Raw genomic sequence first — 16,337 nt, 5'->3', positions numbered from 1 at the left:
ATGGATTAGCAGGAAGAAGAAGTCGGTGGCTTTGAGCACCGCCGAAGCAGAATATAGTTTTGCTAGCATGACCTTGTGTGAGGCAGTTTGGTTGCGAAAGCTCTTCAGTGAGCTGTTTGGATTTACATTGGATACCACTGTGATTCTCTGTAACAACCAAGAGGTGGGATTCGATTATTGAGGAATCTTGTATTCGTCAATTGCTCCAGCAGATAGACATCATCTGGGATATGGTAAGTCGATGAGCAAGGAATCTCCATCACATTAAGATGATGTATAGGTTGATACACCTTGTCAAAGCCCCAAGGAAAGATCTAATCTGTGATTTTCCCAAACGACTTGGAGTCGGCAAGAAACCCTTGTACAAGGGTCCTGCATGTTGCATACATTGAGCTCTGGGAGCTCTGAGGGCTTGCGGTTCCTACTGGAGCAACATATGACCACAGGGTGACTCACCCTCCCCTGGTGGTGCACTCTGGAACAAGATGATTCGCTCTCTTGTGGGACAAGATGATTCACTCTTTTGTGGAACAGGATGATTCGCTCTCCTGTGTAGCAGGATGATTAGTTCTCTTGTGAGGCCTGGATTGATGTGTTCTCCATGGCAGCCTGGATTGATGTGTTCTCCACGACGATTGTAGCAAGTTTGATGTGTTCTCCTGTGAGGACAGGATTGATTAGTTCTCCTGTCGAGGAATCCTACCCATGCAGTCTGGGACTCATGGGAAGTACCTCTCATCTGATCAATGAGCAGGGAAATGAAGTTAGGGACCATAGTAGTACCGATGGACGCATCTTTGTATCTACCGTACTCCCGACGCTAGGATGACCTCCATTGATATGGGATCAATGATACTGGTCTGGGACCAGTGGTAGGAGTTGTACCATACTATGACACTGACTTCGGGTCGGTTGAGACTGGTCTAGGACCAGTGGTACATACTACGAGACTGACTTCGTGTTAGTGCAGTACTGGTCTGGGACCAGTGAGAGTGGTACATACTATGACGCTGACTTCGGGTCGGTTGAGACTGGTCTGGGACCAGTGGTACACTCTCTGAGACTGCGATACTGGCCTGGGACCAGTGGTAGGAGTTGTACCATACTATGATGCTGACTTTGGGTCGGTTGAGACTGGTCCGGGACCAGTGGTACATACTCCGAGACTGACTTCGTGTCAGTGCAGTACTAGTCTGGGACCAGTGAGAGTGGTACATACCATGACGCTGACTTCGGGTCGGTTGAGACTGGTCTGGGACCAGTGGTACACTCTTTGAGACTGCGATACTGGTCTGGGACCAGTGGTAGGAGTGGTACTTACTATGAAGCTGACTTCGGGTCGGTTGAGACTGGTCTAGGACCAGTGGTACGCACTCTGAGACTGACTTTGAGTCAGTGGAGGATGATACTGGTCTAGGACCAGTGGAGTTGTACTCACTATGACGTTGACTTCGGGTTGGTTGAGACTGGTCTGGGACCAGTGGTACATACTCTGAGACTGACTTTGAGTCAGTATGATACATCCTCGATCATTTCTTCTTCTTCATAATTCGGACAAAAGCATAGCAGAACAGAACAATGCAAGAGCAAAGCAGAACAGAGCAAAACAGTACAGATCAGTGCAGGGCAGAACAAGACAAAGCAGAACAGGCAGAATAAAGCAGAGCACGGCAAGGGTAAGGCTGTACAGGGCAGTGCATTTGATGGATGAATAGTAACGACCGATAGACAGATTGCAGATGAAGTTCTCCATGGTTGAGAGGGAGTGTTAAAATTGGAAACCAGGGCAAAACTTCATGTGGGTCATCTTATTCATGGCTGATAATATTTTTATTAGATTCCTCTCATCGAGAGGTGTAGGATTGATATAAAGATCATCCGATTCGAATAAGTATTCATGGAGATATGAATTTATTTTGATTATGGAATTATTATCAAGCCGACCTACAACTCATGTAGGCTCAGAAGCCCAATAGTCGCATCTATTCACCCACCAACGTTGTGTATAAATATAAGAGGACTTTTCCTCATTTGGACTCACTCAACTCATCACATCTCTCTCTCTCTACTTCGCAGAAATGAGTCTCTTCTCTACTGCGCTGAAATGGGTCTCTCTCTCACACATGTGAAGCCGGAAGCTGTTGAATTTGAAGCTGCAACTGCAGAAGTAAAGATTGACTTGCGTGGCCTAGAAGATCTCCTCTTTGGAACTACGTTGTAGGTTCATCTGAACCTCCTCTGAAAGCTGCAACTTTTGGTGGTGGAATGAAGTCAATCCGATGAACGGTTTGCAAGATATCGACTGCCCTAATTTGAAGCCAGAAACTGCTAAAACTGAAGCTGCAACTGCAGAAGTAAAGATTGACTTGCGTGGCCTAGAATATATCCTCTTTGGAACTGCGCTGTAGGTTCATCTGAACCTCCTCTAAAAGCCGCAACTTTTGGTGGTGGAATGAAGTCAATCCGACGAACGGTTTGCAAGATATTGTCTGCCCTAGTTTGATAATGAAGCCGCTAATGTTGATGTTATTGATCTAGGGTTTGCTACTGCTTATATGAATCAGATTTATTGTACTATTTCTCTCTGCTGAATTATTGAAGATAAAAGAAGATTTGATCAAAGGGTTTCCCCACACATTGTGGGGTTTGTCCCTGGCTAGCCGCCACATCTTGTGTCTCTTGTCTTGGCTTATTTTCTGTCGATCGTTTAATGTTCTATCTGCACTTTACTCTATGTACGTGTGATTGCTAATCTTTGGAATATAATAAGGAAAAGAAGTAAACTGTTATAAGCATAGAACATACCATAACTTAACAATATACTCCATAGCTACCATCAGTCGTTGCTTTCCAAATTCAAGTAGTCCAAAACATTAACATTCATTGTTGCATTGTTGACGAAGGGGCCTCCACATGTATCATGTCCAAATCTGTTTAGGAGAAACTCAAGCCTTCTGACATTACGCTTAGAGCATACGATGGGCGCCCTTATACTCTCGGATGTCTATACCCTAACGTATGAGTTAAGTTGGCTGGAAAAATTGTGCTAATATACATCAAAGTACTAGATGCCTAGTTGTATTACAACATCCTACTAGGCCAAAGCTACATGTGTGAGATGCTAGCAATCACCTCATCGGTGTTTAGAATAATGATGTTCCCTCACGATGGAAAAATCATTACTATCGATCAACTCACATACTATGAGAAGGAAACCTTACCCACACTTGACGTTGTGTTACCTTTTGTCTTATCTTGTCACGAGTTGATCACTACTTACACAGAGCTCAACCCTAGCCAGTTTAAGCCATCAACACTCGTAGGGACATTTGCAGGAGACCCTCTGGTGCTACAAGAACTTTTCCCAAACACCGGAGCATCAGTGTGCATGATGACCTCATCAAACACCACCCAAAATCAGGAAAACGTTACCGACACCACACACTCTACAATTGTTGATTCCATGTCCCTACCTCACACCATTACGCTGACACCTTTTTGCACCCCCCACCTGGCTTTGTCTCACACCAATTCATGGCAACCCTTACATTACCAAATATGGCTCTCATGATACCAAACTAGTATCTAGTCCCAATGACCATGTCGACTAATTCAGGACATATCCCGATAGGTAGTATCGTTGTGCCTCCATCTTAGGAAACCATCCCTACTCAAAAATTTCATGCACCGACACCAACTAGGGTCGAAAAGAAGGCCAAACGAAACGGTAAGAAAGGGGAAACCACAAACTCCTCCAGGGCCCTACAACCCTGTGCGTTGTGTGAAGAAATTGGGCACTCGACTCACATATGCCCCGAGTTATATGTGTTGAAAACCCTTATGCATGATTCCAAAACATCAGTAACCTCAAATCCACCAAAAGGAGCAAAAGTTATGCCTTTATGTAATAAATTATTATGCACCAATCATGTATTCGTTGTATGCAAAAAACATGGGCACTACACTCACCACTGTCCTAATATCCCTCGATACCAAGACACTTTAAGCACACTCGTCCAAGCCAGCATTAATGAACCAATAGCACCAGCCAAACCCCAAGTGGACGATGGATGAAAACACATCTTCTACATTCAAGAGGAACCATCTTCATGCTCTAAAAAACCCTCCCACAACACACAAAGGTAGTGTGAACAACCAACCCCTCCCCCACATTACCATGTGCTCTATGCGATGACCCAACTCATTTGGTTAACCTTTGCCCCGAATTATGGACATTTAACCAAAGCTACCCAATCACCCATGTTTCTCAGAGAAGCAAAACTATATGTCAGCACCATACATGCACTATTTGTGCAAGAAACCATCAAAAGAGAAGATGCCCCAACCTTCCCAAGTATTGTGAATCGTTGACTTTTGTACGTCGATTCATGAATGAAAACTCTTATCTACTAGACTATGATACTGAGTCCACATAACCCATCCCCCCACCAAGGGAAGATGGACCCCTAGACATCTTATGTGTGTTTGAGGAGAAACAACAACCAGCAACAAAGCAGGGCCCCCGTCATTTCATCTCCCATCACCACCATCAATCTAGATCGGACAAAAACCAATCTAAAGACACCTGGAAAAGAAAATCACCCATCACATGCACTCTATGTGATAAACCCAACCATTTGGTAAATGAATATTGCAAACTGAGTAATTTCAATGACATATTTCACTTAGTGGTCCAAATTCAACACAAACATCTCTCCAACCAAGAGAAAATGACACATTGTTTTTGTCGCATCTGCTTTCAATTCCACCACACAAATAATTTCCAGTATCTTCCACGTTTTCACGCAGCAAGAGCAGTGCTAAGGCCAACCCATACAAGGAAGCCACGTCATGCCAATACCACGACCTAGAGATGGATACCGCCACAGGATATTCCATCTCATAATGTCAATGAGGCATAAACATCCCATACTATGAGCAGTATTGCCTCCCATACAATCTACTCAATTAGTTTTGGACCAGTATGTTAAATCTATACCAAAACCTCTCATAGCACTGAAGCAGCCCCTATGTCACACACATTTTTTGCACAAAAATCCCTCCAAAATAATGAAACACACAAGAAGAGGGCCAAATCCTCATTCGATCACAACATCACCCCTCAGACATTTACTGAGGGGGAGTTAGTCCTCCACTACAATGTTTCCCAAGAAGAGCTAAGACCTAGAAAGTTTGAAACCCTGTGAAAGGGCCCATACATCATCAAACACTACCTCCTCAGGGGGCCATGCATATTATCATAGCCAAATGGGACTTGCCTAAAAAATCGCATCAATGGTCTCTACCTCAAAAAATTTCACCCATAAAATTCTAGAATAGACATGTATGCACCATGACTTATTTTGTACGATGATCACCTCATCATAGATTCACTCTAAAACATCATGTTTCAGCAGATTTATCCTCCTCTAGCTTATCATCACGGGTTTGCTGACAATGCATCTCGATGGTTGCAAAACCTCATTGTTACATCCTGGGCCATATACTCTCTTGATTGAACACCTTGTCTCTTTATCAAACTTTGTATCAGGTCATCCACCAATAATCAAGTAGAATATGACATCGTCATAGGCCTCTTGGTTGATTCCCACCACCTAGGTATCCATCACCTATATGTATTCCTTGATTCCCATCTATTCGTGTCACAATTAAACAGGACCTTTCAAGTCTGTGACACACGCCTTTTCTGGAAGTCTCTGAATGCACAAAGATTAGCTCAATATTTTGATCATATCACATTTACACATATACCAAGGGATCAAAATCACACAGTTGATCACATCACTAATCAAATCCTAGACTGGCATGCATCACATATATATAACCATCACGATACATAAAACATTAACATAAGATACATCTCAAACAATATGCAAAAATACAACAAAAATTATAGACGCATGTGAAATATCATGAGAGCTGCCAAAAAATAATCTCGTGTATACATCAAAAACTATGTATGACTACAAAAATATCCACATAGTCCACTAGCTCACGACCAGGATAAATAAGTAAAAAATTATAGGGCAGCATCCTCGTAATGGGTGCTTTCCCTGGTACATACAAAATCACATCCAAAAGAAACAAGACCACCAAGTCTATCTAAGGCCATGGTGGCCCAAACTCTACATCTGGAGCCAAAATCAGAACAACAGTAGCCATCGCCATAGCTATATGGTACAAAACTAGTCGGTGCACTCGCTCCAATGACATCATCATCTCTATGACAACCTCCACTAGCCCTTCCCATCCATCAATAGGAAACCCTCTAGTCAGGGCCTCCACCTTGTCCCAGGTGTCTCAGTAGCTCTGCAGCTTAGCCTTTGCAGCTACTAAATGCACCTTTGTGGCCTCAGAACACTCATGCCATCGCTTTGCATCCCTGTCCGTTAGTGTACTACTACCCTCTCTAGAGGGTCCACCAATATCTAACTAGCGTCGCTGCGTCGGTCGCTCTAGCCCAACCGATGGCCTTTCCAGCCTCGGTCTTTGTGGTACGGGTGCATCCCCTGTGACACCCATATGTCTAGGATCGTGGCCTATCAAATAGGCCAGTGGTCACCCCCACATCTGCAAGTAAAAAAGCATGGTATCAACATCATTATAAATAAAACATCATATCGATACATGAAAACAAATATATGCATACAAATGCAGAAAGAAAAATATACCTGTTGGTCCCCAGGCATCACCCAAAGGAAGCCCCATTTTTGGATCTCCCCAGAAATCCATGCCATGATAAGGATACTCCAAAAGCAACGGAGGATTGGAGTTAAACCAATCCTCTACATTGGCATTCCAAAAATTCCCTATCACACCACCCCCATCTCATGGCATCACAAGAGGCTAGTGGCATGTATGTGGGTCCCTGGTAGGCCTTGTCAGCACTGCTAAGATCGAACGTAGCATAACCACTCGCTCATACATAATACTCCAAAGTACACTCCCATAACAAAACTCATAAGTGTACCACGTTGCACCTACGTCAACTGAGATAGCATCCCCTGATGCAATAATTGAGCCCAATCAAAAAAGTGGCCCACCTACAACTACTGAAGGACTATTATATGTGGCCCCGATGCTCTATTGGAGAATGTTTATCCCACCAACCTCACAATCATCTCTAGTGTCACTCACTCAGTGAGATCCAACACAACCGCAATCTTGATGCATCCCTCCTCATATGCGTCCCACCCACAGTGAGCATCACCCTTAGCCTCTACCCAATGATGGATATCCATGTGCCCGGCTAGCAATGGATAGGGTAAAGCCTCCCCACAAAGCCATAGATTGGTAAAAAAATAAATATCAGTACATCGGCAAATTCGTCAACCAGATAACCATAACTTTCCCATCCACATCCTAGCATCGAATCAAAAATCACAAGAACCTATCCTGCAACCTCAAAAAGGGGTTCTGAAGAAACTTTAGAAGCCCCCACTACACCAACAACTAGCTAGTTTTTGGATCCCCTGCCACATCTGCATGGAGGCGCTCCTAGTCTCTCTCCCTCCAAATCATCCTGCCATCTAGGATACCATGTGCCAACTATATAACCCCCTAGGCTATAAAAAAACAAAGAGAAAACCCCTTTTCTCATAGCCACGCGCTCGTGAGCCTTACAGATGCAATGTCATGCGCCTATTTTCCCAACTAACACGGAAATGCGTGTATTTCATGCCCCTAAGTCATGATGTCCAAGGCACAAAAGATCTCACACTTATTTTTCAAATAGGTGCATATTTCATGCATCTGTCTCACACAGACGCGTGGCCATCGTCATCCAAGCCGCGTTGACCCTTGTAGGGTTTCGCCATGACATATATCACCTAAGAGGCACAAAATTCACATATGAGGATGAGTTTTGCACAAAGTCACCATGCAAAACCATTATTTTTTCTCAATGACCACGCGACTCCAAAGGAGTCACCCACATGACCAAGAAAATTCAAACTTGATAGGCTGTACAAGGGACCCATGTACGACTTGTCTACCTTAAGACTACCAAAATGAAAAAAAGAGTAAGGTACAAACCCTTACCTGGCTCTCCTCGCATGCATCCCCAGTGCTCTAGCTAACCACAACAGCAAGTAATGCTCCAAAACCTCGCTCTGACCTCTACAACTCAGAAGTGCAAATGAAGTGATATTTGGCCCTTTAGCACTATCTATTGCCCTTTTCGCCATTTTTTTGACTCCATTATAGAAGCTTGGGACATCCATTAACAAAACCAAAAGAGACACAAGGATCAGCACCACACCATCTTCATCATGGAACTCTTCATTTTGGTAAATGGAAAAACTCATTTTTGGGCCCATCGCACACTCAAAACTTCATGTTAGGTACTCCTCTAAGTTTTTTAATTCCTATCAGTCATAGATTATATATGTTTTAAACATATGCTTTCACTTGGGGTATTGGTCATATATATTGCAGGTACATTACATGATCTGCTTTGGCCAACACTCCAACAAGCAAATAACGGATCAAGTATCATTCTCCACTTAGCATGATAGGCTTCCTCCTAAGATTTGCATATCCTAACATCATTTCTCCAAAATGCACCATAGGGTCCCTTATCTCGACCATGTTTATCACCATCTTGCCTTTGCATATGATAAACATTTGTGTCGGTTGATAGAGCCCTCCTACTCATGGCTCACTTCATGTTTGTAGACCCTTATTCACTAACAAGAGCCATGACCACTTACTCTGGCCTGGGAACCACTCCAATTACATGCCTTGAAGTTCAGCCTCATTATTCTACACTCATTGCACACACATCCCATTTCCCAGGCCGTCCTTGGTACTTTACAACAGATCAATATGGATGCACCTTCGCATCCTACATTTGGCCTATCATTCACCAATATTGCATAGCCCATATGTGTCACTTCATCCGCCTCACCAACCCAACACGGAGACAAACCAATGGGTCCCCCTCCCTTAGAAAAAAGCACCACACCTCCATACAGGTCACCATCATTATGGGGCACCCATCTCCTTGGTTGTACATCCAAATCAACCTCATAATATTTTGGAAAGTGTAAAAATATTTTTTTTAGAAAAGAGAATCCCACCCACATTTTTGATATTCATGTCTTTTACCCAACGCAATTTCTAGGCACCCTTGGTGGAGCTTGCACCTCACCAACAATAATTTTCCATTTTCACGCCAATCGGAACATACTCACACCCACCCTAGAAATCCTACCAACTCTAGGGCCATCACCATCAGTAAACATGTTTTGTTTGTCGCCATTTGCACAAAATCTCTGACCTCGGGCCAGTTGTCCATATCCTCTTATATCGACATCTCTCACTATCATGCCTTAATTGACCCACATTAGTACAGTTTGTTTACATCTCATATTGATTCCCCAACCCAGCATGTTAGGCAGTTAACGCTCCTTTCCTGTCGACTTCAACCTTTGTATTCCAGGATAGGGGCAGTGCCTTGGATTACCCCACTTGTAGGGATATCCTCGAGTGACACAATGGGAACAACTATTTCCCACTAATGTCATCGGTCTCCTTGAAATTTGACACCAACACAAGATTTCATGTCAAGGTGGTGTTTTACTTAGCTACCGTTGCAGTTCTTTCATTTAGTTGAAGATCCCCGCATCACTAAGAACCTCATCCAACAGTGCTTACACCACAATACAGAGGAGGTACCCAAAGTCAAAGACCCATGCATACTGTAGCACCTCATTCAACAGTGCTTCACATTTTTTATGCATGGGGGAACCAAATTTAGTCTATTTGACCACGAAGTGCCCTTGAGGGCATCATCAATTAACATGATCAGCTATCGGCATGTCAACCACCATAATGTTGACTGGACAAGACCATTCTTTCTATAATTGAAATAACTTAATATTAGTCATCATAACGAGCATGGGACATGCCCGCCTCATATAAACAATTTTTTTTCACTCTTTAGGTTTTCACCAGAGGATGTTTACCATTTATACTTAGTCAAGGGGTTTCTCTACTCATCTCCATAACAAGTTATCCTCTCTCTCAAAAATTTGATCAGACTCTTTGTTAGAAAATAAAATGTGATGTATTTCGGCTATACGTTTTCTCCTAACCTCATACATCAGGGGCCAACTGTTAACACCAGAAAATCGTACACATGTTTGCACAATCCATAGGACACTAAAAGGTGTCCAACAGAATGCACAAGTGAATATTTTCCAGCTAAATACATCATGAATTTTAAATAATTAAATTGTTCCTAAGGTCCAAAGTTTATAAATATAAAAAAATTTGATGTCACATGGCTATTTCTTCAATAAACACATGTGCAAGGAATATCCTTAAGAAGTCATGTGGTTGCAGAAATGGATGGCTCAGCGATTCGGGACCACTCCACACACTTGGGGTTGATTCTCTGACATGAGCTCAGTCCAGTACAACCGAATTCTAGTCTCCCTAAAGATATGCAACCCTTAATGGAATCATCTTGTCCTACTCATGTGTCATTATCATGTATGTACCAAGAGGGGGAAGATGGATTCAAAAATTCTATATAAACAGGTCATGGGAGAGCCAAAATATGAGACATTGTTATGCTGGCCAAATTGCTATCATATAAAATCACCATTCCATTGTTGAAACCAAAGAAGGGAAGAGAACTAGCATTCTATCCATATTGCTTATAAGCAATCCATCATCCTAGTGAGAAAAGAGGAATCCACCATTGGAGAGTCTTCATACTTCTTTGATAGAGAGGAGAAACTTGCAAAGAGATTGAGGAAAAGAAATCCCCTTGCTAAGGATTTTTTAGCACCATAGCTCAAAGAATTATCTTCAAGTGTCTAAGATTCATCTATTGTATTCAACCTCTACTACCATTAGTCAATAAAGGGATCTTTTCCCATTATTTTTTTGACTTGTTTGCTCCATTGAGCATTGTTTTTGTATTTACCTCTTTGTTTAGTTTATGTTTATGTATACATTTTTTCCACTATTTACAATGTTGTTTTTATTTAAGTTTGTCCACTAATAGCACCAATTATTCTTGTTATCCTTTGCAGGGAACAAGCAACTGCTAAGGAGGTGTCTTTTGTACACCATTGCCACAAAAACAATGCCACACATACCTTTCCTTGATTTGTTGGTCACCAAAAAATATGATCGTCCCACCATCACCCCTCTCAAATAACCAGGTCCTTAACACTTTAGCCATAAGAGCCCTAAGAATCTCTAATAATGAGCACATTGACCAAAAGAAAAAACATATGATCAAAGCTTTCAAAAATATTGACTACAATGAAGAAGAAATCAGAAAAGCCTTTAAAAAGGATGAGAAAAGAAGGCTCAAACCTTGTGAACCCTAACCACCATGCAAAAGGATTTATCCTCCATACATCAAAGGTGTAACTGAAAAAATCGACAAGATTCTAAGAAAGGAGGATTTCTCCATTGCTTTCAAACCTATGAAAACTATCAATCAAGAGATGAGATGTGTCAAAGATAACATTGACCCACATCAACACCAAGGTATCTATAAAATTACCTACTCTTGTGCAAAATGCTACATTTGGGATACTAGATGATCCTTTAAAACCATAATGAAAGAATGTGTCACTAACATTAGACATGAGTGTGTTTTCTCTTTTTCCCTTGCTGAGCTCTCCTTCAAAGCCAAGAACCATATAAACCTTGAAAACTCTAAAATTATCACTAGGGAAAACCATTCTTTGAAAAAACGCTTTAGGGAATCTTTGGAGATTATCGAAAACCCTAACAATTTAAACATAGATAATGGCCTAAAACTCAGCAACAGTTGGATTCTTATTATTAACCATGTTAAGAATTCTTGAATTATGCCTCATCAGGCTCTTCCTTATCCTCTAAATAACCATTCCTCTTCCCTTTATATTCTGCTTTCCCTCCTTTCCCTATAAAATTCTAATTAAACACTACAGTAATTTTTTTGTTTTCCAAGGGAAAAATCAAACTTTTTATTAAGAGGATAAAAGTTACATAAGTAGATGTAGTTAAGCATTCATGATCAAGGCTGTGAATCCACATCACACAAAAAGAGAAAGCACAAAAATTACATATATAAAGTATGGAACCATAAACCGGGTCTCTCTGAACATTGCACAAAACAACCTGTCCATATCAAAAAATATTTGGTTAAAGTATTCTTCATAGTCAAAAGTACATATGCATCTATCATATAAAAAGAAAATACAAAATACTGATGTTTGGTCATGTTCAGCCAGAAAAGAGGAGTGGTTGAGATAGCAAAAAGACCAAAAAACACTGTGTAATTAACCAAGATTTGGCGGTTGATCCGTCTATATGACCTGCCCATCCACTGATTCAATTATATGCCAGATGTCCAGAGCCTATTGTAAACCTTTCTTAGAAAGGAAATCAGCTTTAGCATTCCTCTCCCTATAAATGTGACAGACAGAAAAATCAACAAAACCATATTTTAAGCATGTAATTTCTTCTAAAATAGGAACCAAAATAAGATTTTGACAACGATGCACATTGTTTGTCCAATTTATCACATTCATAGAGTCACCAAATATTTGAATTGTGTCAATCCCCAACTATCTCAACCAACACAAAGGGAGTTTCAAAGTTTGTAATTCTGCATATTTGTTTGTTTTTGTACCAATGCCCACTAAGGCTTTGAGGGATCTATCATCATTAATATGTATGAGTATGCTAGTCCCACATCTGTCCTGAGAATTTGAGGCACCATCAAAATAGACCTAAGGAACATGGGGTCTGATTTATTCTTCGTGAATGTTCCTTGGGATCAAGATGGGGATGGCTTGAGGAAGCATTTCAAATATAGAGGTGCATTTCACCGCAATTGGAAAAGGAGCAGAATCCTTATCCTGAAAAATTATTTTCTTCCTAGCCAACCAAATACCCCAACAAACAATTGGGGGTATGTTCCTTAAATGTTCTTCATCTGAATTAAACTACCAATTTTTCCAAGCTTCCATAAGAGTAGAACCATTCCAATTGTGTCTGATACCCAATATATTCAAGAAAGCCTCCCAAGTTTTTATAGTAAAGGGGCAGCTTAAGAAGAAGTGTGAGGAAGTCTCTTCAAAAAATTTGTGTAAATTGCACGATCTCAGCCCATTCTTGTTCATTTTATACAAGTTTTACCAAGTAGGCACTTTGTTCTTGAGGATGCACCAGAATAAAAGTCTAGATTTAGCGGGACAATCTAATTTCCAAAATGTCTTATGCCATCATGCCCGATCCCCACCAACTCTTCTGTTCCTTTGAATATTATAACCAAACTTCAGACCATAAAGACCACTGGGGGCATGAACCCACTGGAATTCTTCTGCCCTATCCCTTCTAACATTTGTCTCTGCAATTCTCTGGTATAGGCATGCCAGACAACACCCTAATGGAGCTCAAGATTTAAGTCCTCAGTTGACTTCCATCCTTGATTCCAAAATGAAGTATTTTCCTCTTTTGCAATTTGATTAAGATAATAAATGCCCTAAGCACTAAGATACTCCCTCATATCCCTTGGAAGTGTGTATACCTCGCTGCAACCCACCCAAGGGTCCACCCCCACTCTAAGCCTACTGCCATCCCCAACATGCCAAGAAAGACCTTCTGCAATAAGATCAAAAGAATCTATGGTGGCCTTCCAAATGACAGAAGAGTTTTTGGATTTCTTGTTAGGGTTGCGTAGCTAGTCATCCATAGCAATTAGATCTATATATTTCCTTTTTATCATGATGTCCAAAGATTGTCCTTAGTTAAAAGGCGCCACCCATATTTTGCCGCCAATGAGCATGCAAAGATTGTAAGGTCCTTAATTCCCCACCCTCCCCAATCCTTTGGGTGGGAAATTTTCTCCCAAGAAACCCATGGAAGAACATCATATTCCTTTGATCCTACCCATAAGAAATGACCACATACTTTCCTGATCTGTGCAAGAATTCCTTTTGGAACCCATGTTAGAGCAATCCAATATACTGGAATTGCAATTAAGACAGATTTTATAAGTACCAGACGCCCTGCTCTCGATAACCACTTATAGCTCCAATGTTTTACTCGCTTTTCAATTTTTGCAACCAACCATTTCCAATCAATTTTCCTGTAGGAATCAAGCTTTAGGAAAAAAACCAAATATTTGAGGCTCTCTGTCATAGGTTTAATTTCGAAAGGAAAAATTGATAATATTATGTTGATCTCCACCCCCGAGAGCCCATTGTATGCAATAGTATATTTTTGAGCATTGATGCTCATCCCTGTCGCTTTTAGAAACAAGTCTAGAACTAATTTCAGCTGGTATAAGTCTCCCCTTGAGCCATCACAAAACAAAAGGATATCATCTACAAAGAGGAGGTGAGTAATAAAGAGGTTTATTGCAACTTCAATTCCTTTGAACTCTCCCCTTCTATTGGCTGCATGAATCAGTTGGCTTAGCCCTTCTACTAGAAAGAGGAACAATAGGGAAGATAGAGGGCATCCCTGATGAAGGCCTCGTTGGCTAAAAAAAAGGGGGGAGGTAGCACCATTTATAACAACTGCAAAGCTCACATTTGATATAGAGCCCATGACCCAATTAATAAATCCAATGTCAAACCCCAAGTGAGTCAACAGAAGATGCAAGTACATCCAACTGATCTTGTCATAGGCCTTTGAAAGGTCAATTTTGACAATCATTCCCTTTTTGTTGAACTTTTTAATACTATGAAAATATTCTTGTGCTACACCGATAGCTTCATGAATCTGCCTACCATCTAGAAAACGAAATTGTTCCTTGGAGATGTTTTTAGAGAGGATAGGTTTGATGCAATTTTCAATGGTTTTGGAAATCATTTTTAAGTGCATTTGCAAAGGAGATAGGTATGAAGTCATCAAAACTCTGAGGATCATCAAATTTTGGACTTAAGGCCAGAAAAGTAGTGTTGAGGGGCTCGTGCACAAAACCTCTAATCCTGGATTCCTCCACCACCCTTGGCAAATCATCTCCTAGAAGCTCAAAAAAATGCTAGTAAAATTCCACCATCCATCCATCAGGACTAGGAATCTTATCCTTTTGCATATATTTTATAACCCCTTCCACTTCCCCCTTTGTTATAGGCGCCAAGAGAAGATCATTATCTTCCTCCTCTACGAAACTTGGAAAAGCTTGGGCCACTTGGATTACTTCGGAAATTGTGGCTTCAGACGGTGCCTTAAACAAGGTTTTGAAATGGAAGACACCTAGAGCAGCCAGATCATCAAAAATAATTTTCCATACCACCATCTACCTTAAGCCATATTGCCCTACTTTTTAGCCTCCATTATTCTTCAATGTCTTTCATAATCCTATGCCTTTCACCCTCCATTATTTGTATCCTCTCTTTTTTCTTGTTGGGTGGATGAATCGTTCTTGCGGACAAGACCGATCTCCCTAGTATCTAATGATATCTAGCGACAAGCAAACCAAAAAAAATCTATTTTTCTCTAAATATGCAATTTATAAATAAAGGTTACTAGGTGTTTTAGGCCTACCTCGGGTCCAGTGCTAGTTTGTGGAAGCCACGCTCTGTTGATCCAAATGAGCTCCTTTGTAAAGAATTTTCAAACACAAACAGACACACATATCAAATAACACCTAAAAAGCCAATATAATAATCCATATTTATCATGATGATCAAGGAATTCATGAAATAAACCATAGAAGACAATTTATTGAGAAAAATGAATCTGATTGTATTAACTTTAATCAAAGAAGAACTTTACAACCTTGGTGCCTTGATGCTGTACAAGCTCCTCCCAGGGTCCAGCAAGAATCTCCTCTACTTTGACAAGTTTCACTCTCTTCCCAAAGAAGCCAAAAGGTATGTAATCTCTCCTCTCAAGCTTAACTAGGAAGTCTCAATTCCAACAGCATTTACCCTCAAAAATGTTCAGCTTTCAACCTCCCTAGCAACCAGCCCAATGCCTTAATTTATAGTGCAGAGGAGGGAAGTTACTAGGTCCACCTTCAAAGGGATAGATCCCTCCTTCAAAGGGATAAGCTCCTCTCATCAAGGGGTTAGCTCCTTTAGTTATGGGATGCATGAACCACCTAGGAGCGAACCAACCACGTCAAGATTCCTTCTAGAAGCGTCCAGAATTAACCCAAAGTGAGTTTTTAAGAATAAACTTGCGCCTTTTTGACTTTCACAGGGGTCCGCACCCACTCCTTTAGAGATAGAGCGGGCAGGTCCGCAGGTAACATGACCAAGGGGTGCGGGACCACAGGTAATGGTACAAGAAATTGCGGAACCAGAGTTTTATAGATTTTCAAATACTTTCTCTCATTTTTAAAGCTT

The sequence above is a fragment of the Pinus tabuliformis genome, chromosome J, assembly GCF_031772625.1.
Source record: "Pinus tabuliformis cultivar Carrire ecotype Pingquan chromosome J, CPIR1, whole genome shotgun sequence".
Classification (NCBI taxonomy): Eukaryota; Viridiplantae; Streptophyta; class Pinopsida; order Pinales; family Pinaceae; genus Pinus; species Pinus tabuliformis.
This window is presented reverse-complemented; position numbering follows the sequence as displayed.